Here is a 12,583-nt window from a genome sequence, read left to right as displayed (position 1 = left end):
CCTTTTTCATTAGTATTTTTAAATGATTATCCAACATTCTCACCACTGCACCTCTTCTCAGAGCTGTTAACAAATGGTAAAATTTACCAATTTGATTTTCATCTTCCTTCAGTTTCTTCTGCTCCCCCCTCTGGCAGAGCTGCTGTCAGTCAGCCAAAATGGTCAGCAAGAGAATGGAAGAAAAGAGAAGCAGAATTCCTGCTGTCTTCAAACAGGAAAATCAGGGCTGGACAAATCTCAAATTGACCACAGATGACTTGATGAAGGCAATGGCTCAGACCTCTCCTGCTGCCTCCTGCCCCGTGTAATGACACTCGGTCCTCACTCCCCTTCCTCTCTGCTCTCAGCCCTAGCCAGCCAGTCTGCTCCAGGGCAGGCCACTCACAGCCGGTGCAACCTCCATTTACTGCCACTCAAAGCAGACTCCTTTGTCTCAAGATGCCCCAACTTCAACTTTATGCCTTCCTTGCTGTCACTGCACCCCCAGCTGGCCCCTATTTCCTGCTGGCAGGACAGGACCAGGTGGCTGAGGTTCCAGGGGTCAGGAGAGAAGGAAGAACACCTCTTGGCCACAGCTGTGGTGTGTGGAAGTGCAGAGTGAATATACAAATTATGTCTCAGCGAGAATGTTGCAAATGAAGATGGAAAAGTATGTCAGATAAGCAAGGGAGCCTGGAGGAGGTGGGAGCTGTCAGTCCAGGTGAATGGGAAGTGCTTGTGATAATTGTGGAAGACAATGGCGTTTGGGGACTCTTAGTGCGTATGCATGCCAGAGCAAATAGAGAGCAGCCATCTCCCAACTTTTCAGTAGAGAATCTTATCTCTGTCCACACTTCAAGCCTGTTGATTCTTTCTTGCCCAAATATTTCCGATTCACCCGGTCTTTAGTAACCCGTCAGCTCAGCTACGGCTGCAGGGCTGGCCCTCAACACTTCTTGCCTTGGATTATCTTTATCCCCCAGCTTGTCTCCTTGCCCCCGTTACTTCCCTTTTTGGAATCCAATGCACAAGGTTTTCAGATTAATTTTTCAAAAACCCTCATAGCACCACACCATCCGTTGCTAAAAACTCTGCGAAATCCCTGCTACTTTAATTTTTTTTTTTAAGTTTTATTTTTTAAGTAACCTCTACACCCAACATGGGGCTTGAATTCATGACCCTGAGATCAAGTGTCCCATGCTCTTCTGGCTGAGCTAGCCTGGTACCCCCTCCCCCTGCTACTTTAAATATAAAGTTTGAATTCCTCAGTCTTAAAAATCGAGGTTTTCTCCTAATGTGCTGGAGGGATCCCGGCTCATGTGGGCTAAGTTTCAGAAGTCAGTTAAGTCATCATCTGGGGGTACTTTTACCTCCTCTTCTTTAAAGTCAGAGAGGATTCCATTCCCCAGCAAGGGGAGCACCAGAGGGGCAGGCACAAACATGGAGCTCCTTAAACCTGTCTGACCAAGAATTGAGTCAGTCTCAACTCCACCACCTCTTATGCTTAAGTAAGATTGTAGGTGCCCCAGAGATGGAGGCTTCGGAAGTTCTGATTCACTCTGGGGTAAACCGATAGGTAGAGAGGAGCAGGAATGGATGGGCAAAGCCAGCAGCCTCTATTACCAGCAGGCTGTGGAACTTCTAAGGGAAAGACGTAATGGAACAAAGAAGTAGTCATATCTGCCACGGTGGGCCCATAATTGCTCCCCCCTAATAATGAAAGAAGGAAGTAGGTGTCTCTTTCCCAACAGCCCCAGTAACCCATTCAGAACAAACCACATCCAGCCAGGTCCAGTCAGCAAGAAGGTATGGCCTTGTAGCCCCCGTGATGCTTTGACTCTAATTCAATGAGAAGATCAATTAAGTAGGCTTGGCTGCTGGGATCAGTGATCTGGGCCAGTTCATTCCTTTCTGGATCTAGATCTGGAACTCAGAGCATTTCAGCATCCTGGGCAAGCAGGTGGAATCTAATCACATAGTGGCCCGTCATCCCCACCAGGCCAACCCAGTAGACCCTTAGCTGCATCCACTGGGGAAGAGTTGTGGTCAAGAAACTCCATCTGTAATACATGTTTATTGAGCATATAATATGCACCAAGTATTTGTACTGGGGATACAACAGTGTTATGATGCTGAGTTGATAACTTATAGAATACAGAAGAGATAGGCAATCAAATAATCACACAAACTAATACAAAATTGCAACTGTGACAAGAGCTCAAGGAGAAGGACATGAGTCTCTGAGGGTCCAGAAGGGGGATTTCTCATGGAAGCAATGTTTGTGCTAAGATCTAAAATTGAATAGGAATTAACTAGACAGGGCACCTGGGTGGTTCAGTCATTAAGCGTCTGCCTTGGGCTCAGGGCATGATCCCAGAGTCCTGGGATGAGCCCCATATCGGGCTTCTCCGCTGGGAGCCTGCTTCTTCCTCTCCCACTCCCCCTGCTTGTGTTCCCTCTCATGCTGGCTGTCTCTCTCTGTGTGTCAAATAAATAAACAAAATCTTTAAAAAAAAAAAAAAGGAATTAACTAGACAAAAAGAGGGAAGAATGTTTTATTAGGAACAGCATATACAAATACACTGTGGCTAGTAGGACTGAAAGAAAGCCAGCATGCCTGGAGAGAAGAGAGTAAAAGGGGAGTCCAGTGTAAGGTGAGGCTGGGAGGTGGAGAGGGGACAGACCATGTAAGATAGTATAGGCTTTGAGGAATTTTGTCTTTATCCAATAGGAAATGGGAAGCCATTTAATGGTTTTAAACCAAAGGTGTCACAATCAGATTTATATCATGAAAAGATCACTTTGTCTGCATCATGGAACATAGATTAGAAGGGAAGAACAGTTAGCAGGTCATTGCAAGTCTAAGCAGGAAATGATGGTTGCTTCTATTAGGCTGATAGTGGTAATGGCAGAGATAAGTGAACAGATTTGAGTGGTATTTGAGGAATAAATGGACAGAATTTGGTGGCGATCAGATGGGGGAGTGCAGGTAAGATAAAAGAGATAGTTCAGAATGACTCCTAGGTTTCTGGGTTGCAGAACAGGATTGATGGAGGTGTCAGTTACTGAAAAAAAGAAACCAAAGGACAGCCACATTTCTGGTGCTGGGGTGCTGTGGGAGGCACAGCAAGAGTGCAGTTCTGGACCCAATGATGAGTAGGAGGTCATGTGGTAGGCAGCCTCTAAAATACTCCCAGGGGCCCCAGACTCCTGCTATTCACATCCCTATCTAATCCTTTTCCTTTGTATGCAGCTGGATTTAGTGTCCTTTTGTTTTGTTTTGACTAATCTCTGTGCCCAATGTGAGACTCGAACTCACAACCCTGAGATCAAAAGTTGCATGCTCCACTGACTGAACCAGCCAGGCGCCCCTGGATTTAGTGTTTTGCTTCTAATGAATAGAACAGAAGTGATGGGAAGTCACTTCTGAGATTTGGTTACAAAGAGACTGTAACTTCCACCTTCCTCACCCCTCTCCATCCCACCGCACCCATTCCCCTATACCCCCACCCCCACCCAAATCCTTGCTCCGGGAAACTAAGCTGCCACGCAGCAAGTAGCCCTATGGAGAGGCCCTGTGGTAAGGAACTGATGTCTCCGAGCAACAGCCAGCCTCACCTGAGACCCATCATCAGCCACATGAGTGGGCTTCAAAGTGAGTCCTCCCCCATTTGAGTCCTGAGATGACTGCCATCTGGCCACACCTTGATTGACTGGCACTCAGCCTCCCGACTGAGCCAGAGGATCTTACCATGCCACACCTGGATTGCTAGCCCACAGAAACTATAAGATAATAAATGTTTGTTTGTTTGTTTGTTTATTTATTTGTTATTAAGTAAGTTCTAAACCCAATGTGGGGCTTGAACTCACAACCCCAAGATCGGGAGTCACACGCTCTATCAACCAAGCCAGACTGGTGCCCCTGTTTATGGTTTTAAGTGCAAAGTTTTGGGCTACTTTGTTACACAGCAATAGATAATGAATATAGGTGACTTTGACAATGTCAGATATTTTATGTAAGAAAACATGCTAAGTTGGGGTGCCTGGCTGGCTCAGTTGGTGGAATATGCGAATCTTGATCTCGGGATTATAGGTTTGAGCCCCACGTTGGGTGTTGATACTACTTAAAAATATTTTTTTGAAAGATTTATTTATTTATTTGAGAGAGAGAGAGAGAAAGGGAGCAGAAGGAGAGAGAGTCACAAGCAGACTCCACACTGAGCTTGGAGCCTGATTCGGGGCTTGATCCCACAGCCCTGAGATCACGACCTGAGTCGAAACCAAGAGTCAGACACCTAACCAACTCTACCACCCAGGTGCCTGTAATAATAAAATCTTTTTCTAAAAAAGAAAGAAAACATACTAAGTTGAAAATTAGATGTTATAGGTCAAAAGCTCGGAAAAGTCTGAAGTGAAGATACAAACTTGAGATTCATACCCACTTAGAGAGAAAGTGTGAGGCAAAGGAGGAGAGATTGTTGAAAAGTCTTGAAAATCTCCATAATTGATTGAACAAGTAGAGCTGGATGAGTCTGCAAAGGAGATAGAAAAGGAACAGCTGGAGAGGTGGGAAAAAAGCCAGGAGAAATTCGAATCATGTAAGTCAGTACAAGAGTGTTTCAAAGAAGCAGGGAACGACCAAGTAAGAGAAATACTGAAATGCTGGTTTTAGTATAAGAATAAGTCATAACTCCAGCAAAAGCTGCTGGTTATGGTTGGACTACAAGCTGGACTTGTGCGGCTTGAGGTTGGCAGACACAGAAATGAAGACAGAAAATACAGAGTTCTCTACAGGATTTGACTTATGAAGGTGAAGAGATCAGGTAGGGGCTGGCAGTAGACGATGATTGTTTTGTTTTTTAATGAGAATGGGAAAGATTCAGTTGAGAGAAAAGGTTGACTATACAAGAAAGAAAGAAGACATAATGATAGTGTAAGATTCCTGGAAGGCAAGGTGGATACTCCTAGATGGAAGGTGGGACAGTGCTGGTATTAGACCCGGGAGAAAAGAACCCACAGGATAGGTGCAGAGGTTGAGAGAGTTCCTGTGTGAGAGTTCCTATTTTCTCACTAACATAGTACAAGGTCATCTGCTCAGAGAAGAAAAGAAGAAAGGAGATTGGAGGCTTGAGGAAAGGAGGAAGGTTTCCATAGTCACGGTGGAAAATGGGAAAATGAGAGACCGAGGTCCGTAATAAGTTTTTTGTGTAGTGTGAGGATCTGTTTGAAGTCAATGACCTTGAACTTACAGTGAAATCAATCTGCCCCATTGGGTAATGCTCAGCTGCTTGGACTAAGGCACAGAAAAACAGGTAGCTGGGTTCATCCAGGTTTAGAGCTGAAACAAATGGAGGCAACAGAGGGACAAGGAAATCTAGGGGAGCAGAGATGAGAGTAGAGAAATGTAGGGCATAGAAGGAAGTATAGAAATACTACTCATAGGGCGCCTGGGTGGCTCAGTCAGTTAAGCGTCTGCCTTCAGCTCAGGTCATGATCTCAGGGTCCTGGGATTGAGCCCCACATCGGGATCCCTGCTCCGTGGGGAGTCTGCTTCTCCCTGTGCTCTTGCGCCACCCTGCACTCTTGCTCTCCCTCTAATAAACAAATAAAAATTTTAAAAAATTCTATTATAGAAATACTACTCATGAAATCTGTGCTGGATAGAAAGGGCAAGGTTGGTGGACTGGGAGGTGGAGAACAGACAATGCCAATGACAGTGAAGAAAAGATATGAGAGCGGTTGAATAGACACCTGGAGGAAGGGCTAGTTACAGTCAAGCAGTGGAGTGGTTGACTTAGTCATTTTGGAGGAGTAGCCTTACAGGTGGTGACAAAACCTGGGGAGTTTGCATGGAAGGAAATGGCTGAAATGGAGAGGAAATCACCGAAGATGAACAGAAGGTGAGCTCCTACGTGGCCATGATGGACAGGCTACCCACCTGGGTGTCATCCAGGCTGATCAAGACTTGGGTGTAGGGGGCAAGCAACTGGCTTGTCCTGTGGAGCGATGGGATTTTCGCTCATGTCAACGTACACGATGAATGGGAGGATGAAGTAGATGGCCAGTTCAAACGAAGCAACAACAGGGGGTAGGGCAGAATATCTAAACGGTGTGAGTACAAAGAAACAGAGTTTTATTTTTTTTTTTAAGATTTTATTTATTTATTTGAGAGAGAGAGAGAGAGCACAAGCAGGGGGAGCAGCAGAGGGAGAGGGAGAAGCAGGCTTCCCGCTGAACAGGGAGCCCGATGCAGAACTCGATCCTAGGACCCTGGGATCATGACCCGAGCTGAAGGCAGATGCTCAACTGACTGAGCCACCCAGGTGCCCCAAAGAAACAGGGTTTTAAAGCAGAGAGTGGAAATATTCTATGAGGGAGTGAGAAAGACACTGGCGCAGACACTGCTTGCTCTCTGCCTGATATCTTTATCCCTTTTCCTCCTTACTAACAAAATCCTGACTTTGTTCTGGGGTGCAGTACGCCAACTAAATACTCCTAGATCCATTCCCTTGCATTAAGGCCATGTGGCACACTTCTACCCAATGAGACATAAACTTAATTTTCTTAGGGAATTTGAGAATGTTTCTGCTTCCCTGATGAAAGCATCACCCCCTCTTGCCTGGAATTCAGACATGACGGCTGGGCTGCAGCAGCCATACTGGGACGAAGCAGTTATAAATATGAGAAAAAGGCACAGATAATCACAGAGATGTGAGTCCTCATTTTGATTGGCCACCAAGCCAATACCAGCAGCCATCCACACCTATAGGAACACTACTTCATTAAGCCAGCGTTGGCTGACTTTTCCATTATTTGTAACTAATTATATTCCCCACAGAGATATCAAGTCACCTTGTTGTTCTGAAATACAAGGGATATGAGAAAACAGTTACCACAAGAGAGGGCTGCAAAAGCAATCATGCCCTCAGGGAAGAGGCCAGCTTGGGCAAGGTAGGAGGCAGGGGGTGTGGGAGTGCTTTGAAGACTCTTTGCGGGCAAGGCAACTTGCTAGTTATGGAGAAAGGATTTGAGGGCCAGAGGAGGATGGAAGGGAATGAGAAGGAGAGGAGGGGTGGAAGGCTGGGACAGAAGAATGCACGGAGGTTCAGGAGAATGATTGTGGAAGTAGATGAAATGCCCACATGAGCCCTTGGAGGCAGAGGTAACGCTTTGGACCTTGACCAGTGCAAACAGAAATGAGACACATGATGAATTTGATCTCCAAGTCTCCTTGGGGGTAGAAACTTGTGTCACCTCCCCAGAGGGATTACCAGGCTGCGTGAGTGGGACCATCAGCTATCCACATCCTGAGTTAGCAAGACAAGAGAAATGTCATCCTTTTAGCCTCTCTAGAGAATCAACGTGCAGGTTCAAAGCTGCATAATGAAACCTGGCAATTTCTCTGGATTCCCTCCAAATATCCCCAGGGGGCAGAAATAGAAGCAGCCCTAGGGAGAAGGAGGGACTGCAGGCCACAGGGCCTGCTAGGGCAGAGTGAGGGAGGCATTTTGCCCTCTCCTCTGGTAATTGGCCCACAAGGGTTGTTATCTCCCTCAGGAGGCTGGTGTTCCCCCTCCCTGAGCCCTCGTAGTCCCAAAGCAGAGTGACAGCGTGTGCTTGGTAGATCATCCTGTTGCCATAGCAACAGGCTTGCCCCTGGAGCCGTGGGTTCATGGCTAAATGATCAAGTCTCTCTTAAAGGTTGCTGATGTGGGTTTGACCAGGATGCAGGCCATGTGGACATGAAGGCTTGGAGCTGAGAATATTCAGAATAGGAATTTTACTCCAAATGGTCAAAAACCTAAAGAGTCCACGAATGAATACAAACTAAATCCAACGGAGAGCCAGGAGTTACAACAGAAGGAGCAGAACTCAGTTATCACGTCCGAGGGACATACCTGTGACACACTTGCGGGGAGAAGGGGTTGGTGATGGGAATAAAGGAAGAAGTCAGAGCAAACGGGGCAGGAGTGTCTGTGATTCCTTTTCGTTGGCGGCTGGCTACGCAATGTGGTGGCTAAGCTGCATTCATATTCAGGGACTCTGTGTGGACCCTGGCTGCCCCAACCCTGCTCAGCAAGGGATTAGCTTGCCTTTCCGCCTCTCTGCAGATTATACCCCGTTCTTGCTCTGTGGCACAGAGTCTGTCATGTAGTAGCAGCTTGATAAATATTCACTCAATGAACCTTCATTGACAACCCTTTCAGCCCTTGCCTCCACTCCAGGTTACTGGACTCTTCTATGGGCGCCTGCCATTGGCATGGTCCTTCTTTCAGGATAGAGTCTCTTAGAACCAACATCTTCCGCCCACTGGTCACCGAGAAGAGCTGTGATCAGAGATTCCTGGTGTTATTCACCTGGGTAGATCTATAGACACTAGTCCCAGCCTGAGCTAGGACGAGATTCCAAATGTCCCTTTAGCCATAGTAGTGGTAGCTTTTGTATCGTCTCCTTGGTGACGGCAGCATCAGCCCCTTGACCCAGTCCTGCTCCATCTCAGCCCACTTCCTCCTCTCTGTCAACCGAGAGGACTTGTCACCCTTCACAGTCAAGGGCTGAGGAGTCTAGGAGCGTTGTGGTAACATTGCAGATGGCCTTGAAGCTCTCCGGCTGCAATAGTCTCTGAATACAACTCAGGATAATATAATGTCGTTCTATTCTGATTCACAATTGAAGAATGTAATGTCTCTCTCTTCATACACTATCCGGAATTACACACACGCACACCGTTATTATATATTTATTAAATTGGGGTGGTTTTTCCCTCTCTCCCATTGGAATGAAAGCTTCATGATGTCAGGAACCATACAGGTGTCCTCTACCTATTCAGTGGATGAACACATTACTTCTGACTGATCTCAGAGCAGGCCCTCTGTGCAGCTAGGAACCCAACCCAGTTCATCCACTGCCTTGTGGAATGCCCATTTCCCCCTTACCTGCTCTATCTTTCCATGGGCGTGTGTACGGCCATAGCCCCTGATGTTCACCACCACTGCCCAGACACCAGTGCTCCTTTGTTATCAAAGCCCCCAGTGCTGTCTCCCGCCCATATCTGCCAACACCACACTGCACCAAGGCTGCTCAGCTGGGTCCAAGCCCGCGCTACTACTGACTTTGATAACATGCCAGTGTGAAGATGCCCGCCTGGGTTCCCCACTGAAGAGGAGGCAATCTCTTTCCCCACCTTTTATATCACCCACATCCCAAAACAAGGCTGCCTTGAGCTTTCAGATATTTTTTGTAAAAATAATTTTTTAAAAAAATATTTATTTATTTCAGACAGAGAGAGCAAACACAAGCAGAGGGGAGGGGCAGGGGGAGAGGGAGAAGCAGGCTCCCCGGTGAGCAGGGTTCCTGACGTGGGGCTCAATCCCAGGACCCTGGGATCATGACCTGAGCTGAAGGCAGACACTTAACCTCCATGCCTCATTCCACATGTGGACATGCCACCCAGGAACCCCTAAAAACAATTATTTTTAGTCTTTGCAGTAAGCCCCCTTGCCTAGGAATCTGGCATAAGCCTACCTCGGTGACAGGTATGGTATTGGACCCACGCATTGGTATCAGACCAAGCTGTATTCATTGTCTCTTCTCCCTTTTACCTACTGAACTCCCTCAATTTCTCTTCTTACAGCTCCTAGGAAGGTCTCTGCCACCACTAGGCCCCTTAGCATGACCTGACATGTGTGAATCCTCCTGTGGGCACAGACAGAGAAGCAATTGGAATGGACGCAACACAAGAATTTGGATTTTATCCTGGGAGTTATGAGGAGCAAATGAGGCTTTGAATTTGGACATTATCTTGAAGAAGCAATACCTTAGAGATAGGTATTGATTGTCCGTGTGTGGAAAGAGGCATGGAGGAAGACTCTGGGATACCTTTAGTCATTGTAATTCACTCCCCAAAGGTCCTGACTGAACAGAATTCCACTCTCCTCCTGCATCTTATCTCTGTGGGAGTCAGTGTTTCTCTCCCAATATTTCTGGCTTTCTGGGCACACAGTAGGATATCCATTCATGGCCCTCTGTGGTAAGGTGGTGTCTTAGAACCAGCTGTAGCCAAGGAATTGTGGCGAGAAGTGATAAGTGTCACCTTAATTGCAGCAATCCCCTGCTGGTGTGATGAGTGAATGGGGGAGCAAACTATATGACTGAGGACACAGTGGTGCAGGTAGCGGATGCGATCACACGGGGGCCATGGCTGTAACTATCCCCCACACCTGGCAGCCCTGAGGTGGCAACCACACTGTCAGCCTGGACCTGGAGAGGCCTTGAGGAGCGCAGCCCTCACCTCTCCTCTGTGAAGGACAAGGAGAGTGACCAGGCTCCAAATCTAGTTTAAGTCACTTAGGTTTGGGGTTGGGGCCAGAGCCTAGCCTTGCCCGATGGATATACCTCCCCTCCTTCCTTCTCTGTTTTTCTTAACAAGTAACTTCCAGGACGCTCTGAAACCTTCCTTGCTGGCCAGGAGCCTGGTGGGGCTCCAGAGCCAGGAAAAATTCTGAACCAAATCTGAAGGGTGGCACTCCAAATCAGGTGTAGTCTTGTGATTACATCCTTACCAGTATAAGCACTGGAGGCTGGACTCCTGCAACTATCCATTTAAACAGTCCTGGTTTCCTATAAAGCAGAAGAATACCTCTAGAAACATCTTAGTGTGGTGGGGAAGGGGACACCAGGCTTCTCTCCTCACCAGCCCAGCTTACCAGGTCTTCTCGCAGGGAGGGCATCAACAATCCTGTCAGCATGACCGACAAGGCATATGCACACGTTCCCCCTCCCTCTGGCTTGTATTTCTTAACATCTCTTCTCAGGATGGTAAGCAGGGTTGAACAAGGTCTGGCCCTTCCAGTGCCTACCAGTCTTCTCCTCCACTTCCCTGGGACTGACTGGGTCTGTGCACTCGTGGCCTGTCCTACTCCCTCTTATTCTCTGTCTTTGGCTTTTCTTCTTAGCGTTCCAGCACTTGGATTTAGAAGTACACGGTGAGGAGACAGAAAGCCCCGTTTAGAGGTCGGTGGGGGATGGGCTAGATGGGGGATGGGTATTACTGAGGGCACTTGTTGGGATGAGCACTGGATGTTGTATGTAAGTGATGAATCACTGAATTCCACTCCAGAAACCAATATTGCACTGCATGTTAACTAACTAGAATTTAAATTAAAAATAAATTCAGGCCACTGGCTTTTACCTGAGCTCATTTTGACATTGTCAGCAAATGTGGCAATTTAAACTGGAACTTAGTTAAAACTGGAGCTGTGCTGCCCAGATTTCCCTTCACTGCGTACTTCTGAGTCTACACGGACCTAAAGAGACAGTTTGTGCATGATTCGGATGGTGGAGGTGAAGCAGTCAGTATATCCTCTTCATTCTTTACAGTCTCAGAAGGTCAGTGAGCGCCGGTTTTGGTGGGGAGATTTGCGGGCTCCCCTTGCTAGTGTAGTGAGGCAGCCAGGCCCACAGCCACTCCAGCTGCCCCCAGCTCCTCCTTTAGTTTCTCTGACTCCTGAGCCAGGTGCTCGTTTAGCTCTGCGATCGGCACCAGCTTCTCCTGCAGGACCGCCATCATCAAAGTTTGCGGGCAGTGGGTCTGGTTCCAGACCATCCTGTGGGTTCCAGCTCATCGTCACAGCATGGAGGAGAGGGAAAATGAGCAAGCAGGCCAGGTGTTCCTGGGTTCTCCTACTATAACCTCATCCAAATTTATTCAGGTACCCCTTGCACATCAATAAAAATAGAAATATGGAAGTCCTTGACATGGCTGAAATATCTGATAGTAACTCAGTACCCCCAGGATCTACAAGGTCCAAAGCACCACATTAACACTTCAGGAAATAAGGACAGTAAAGAACACAGAGGCTAATCAAATAGCTGAGAAGACCATCTTCCTGCACATGTGATTCATCCCTCATTTATTAAATACTTAATATGTGTTAGGAAGTCTGCTATTAAATGAGATAATAAAATTAGCTGACATTGAGATTTATTGTATATTATGCAGTTTTCTAAAGGCAAAGCACTTAGAACGATGCTTGGTTCAAGCACTCAAAACGTTATTATTGTGCTTTATATGTAATATCATAGTTTAACCCTCCCAGTGACCGTGCAAGGTGGCGGTTGTAGTAAATGCGGTGGGTACCTCCAGCCCTTTTACAGGCAGGCACACCCACCTCCCAGCCGCTGTTGGGTGTGGGTTGCTAAAGGTTTACAGCTCTCCCTTTTCCCCAGGGAATTGCCTTCTGTCCAACAGGGGCCACTGGGATATTACACTACATACCTACCGTGGGTGACTTTCAGTGGACTATGACTAAGGAATATGAATCAGGAGTTAGTTGGACAGTTAGGTGGTCACACCAGGGTCCCCAACAAGGAAACATGGAGTCAGGACAGCTAAAATAAAACAGCACTGACGTCCAGTTTTGAGCTTAGACAGGACCGCACTAGCATTATCCTCTGCAGCTGTTGCAGAAATGACTTCTGCAAAACAACCTAAAATAAGGCAATTAACCACAAAGCATTTGTCAAATTCACAGGCTAGGGGCAGTTAAGACATAAGCCCCCAGATGTCAGCAAAAAAAGACCATCAGGACATTGACATTAACCT

Source organism: Ursus americanus, chromosome 20 (assembly GCF_024610735.1).
Source record: "Ursus americanus isolate L20-20 chromosome 20, mUrsAme1.1.p, whole genome shotgun sequence".
NCBI lineage: Eukaryota > Metazoa > Chordata > Mammalia > Carnivora > Ursidae > Ursus > Ursus americanus.
The sequence above is the reverse complement of the archived record's forward strand: the minus strand, read 5'-3'. Positions refer to the sequence as shown.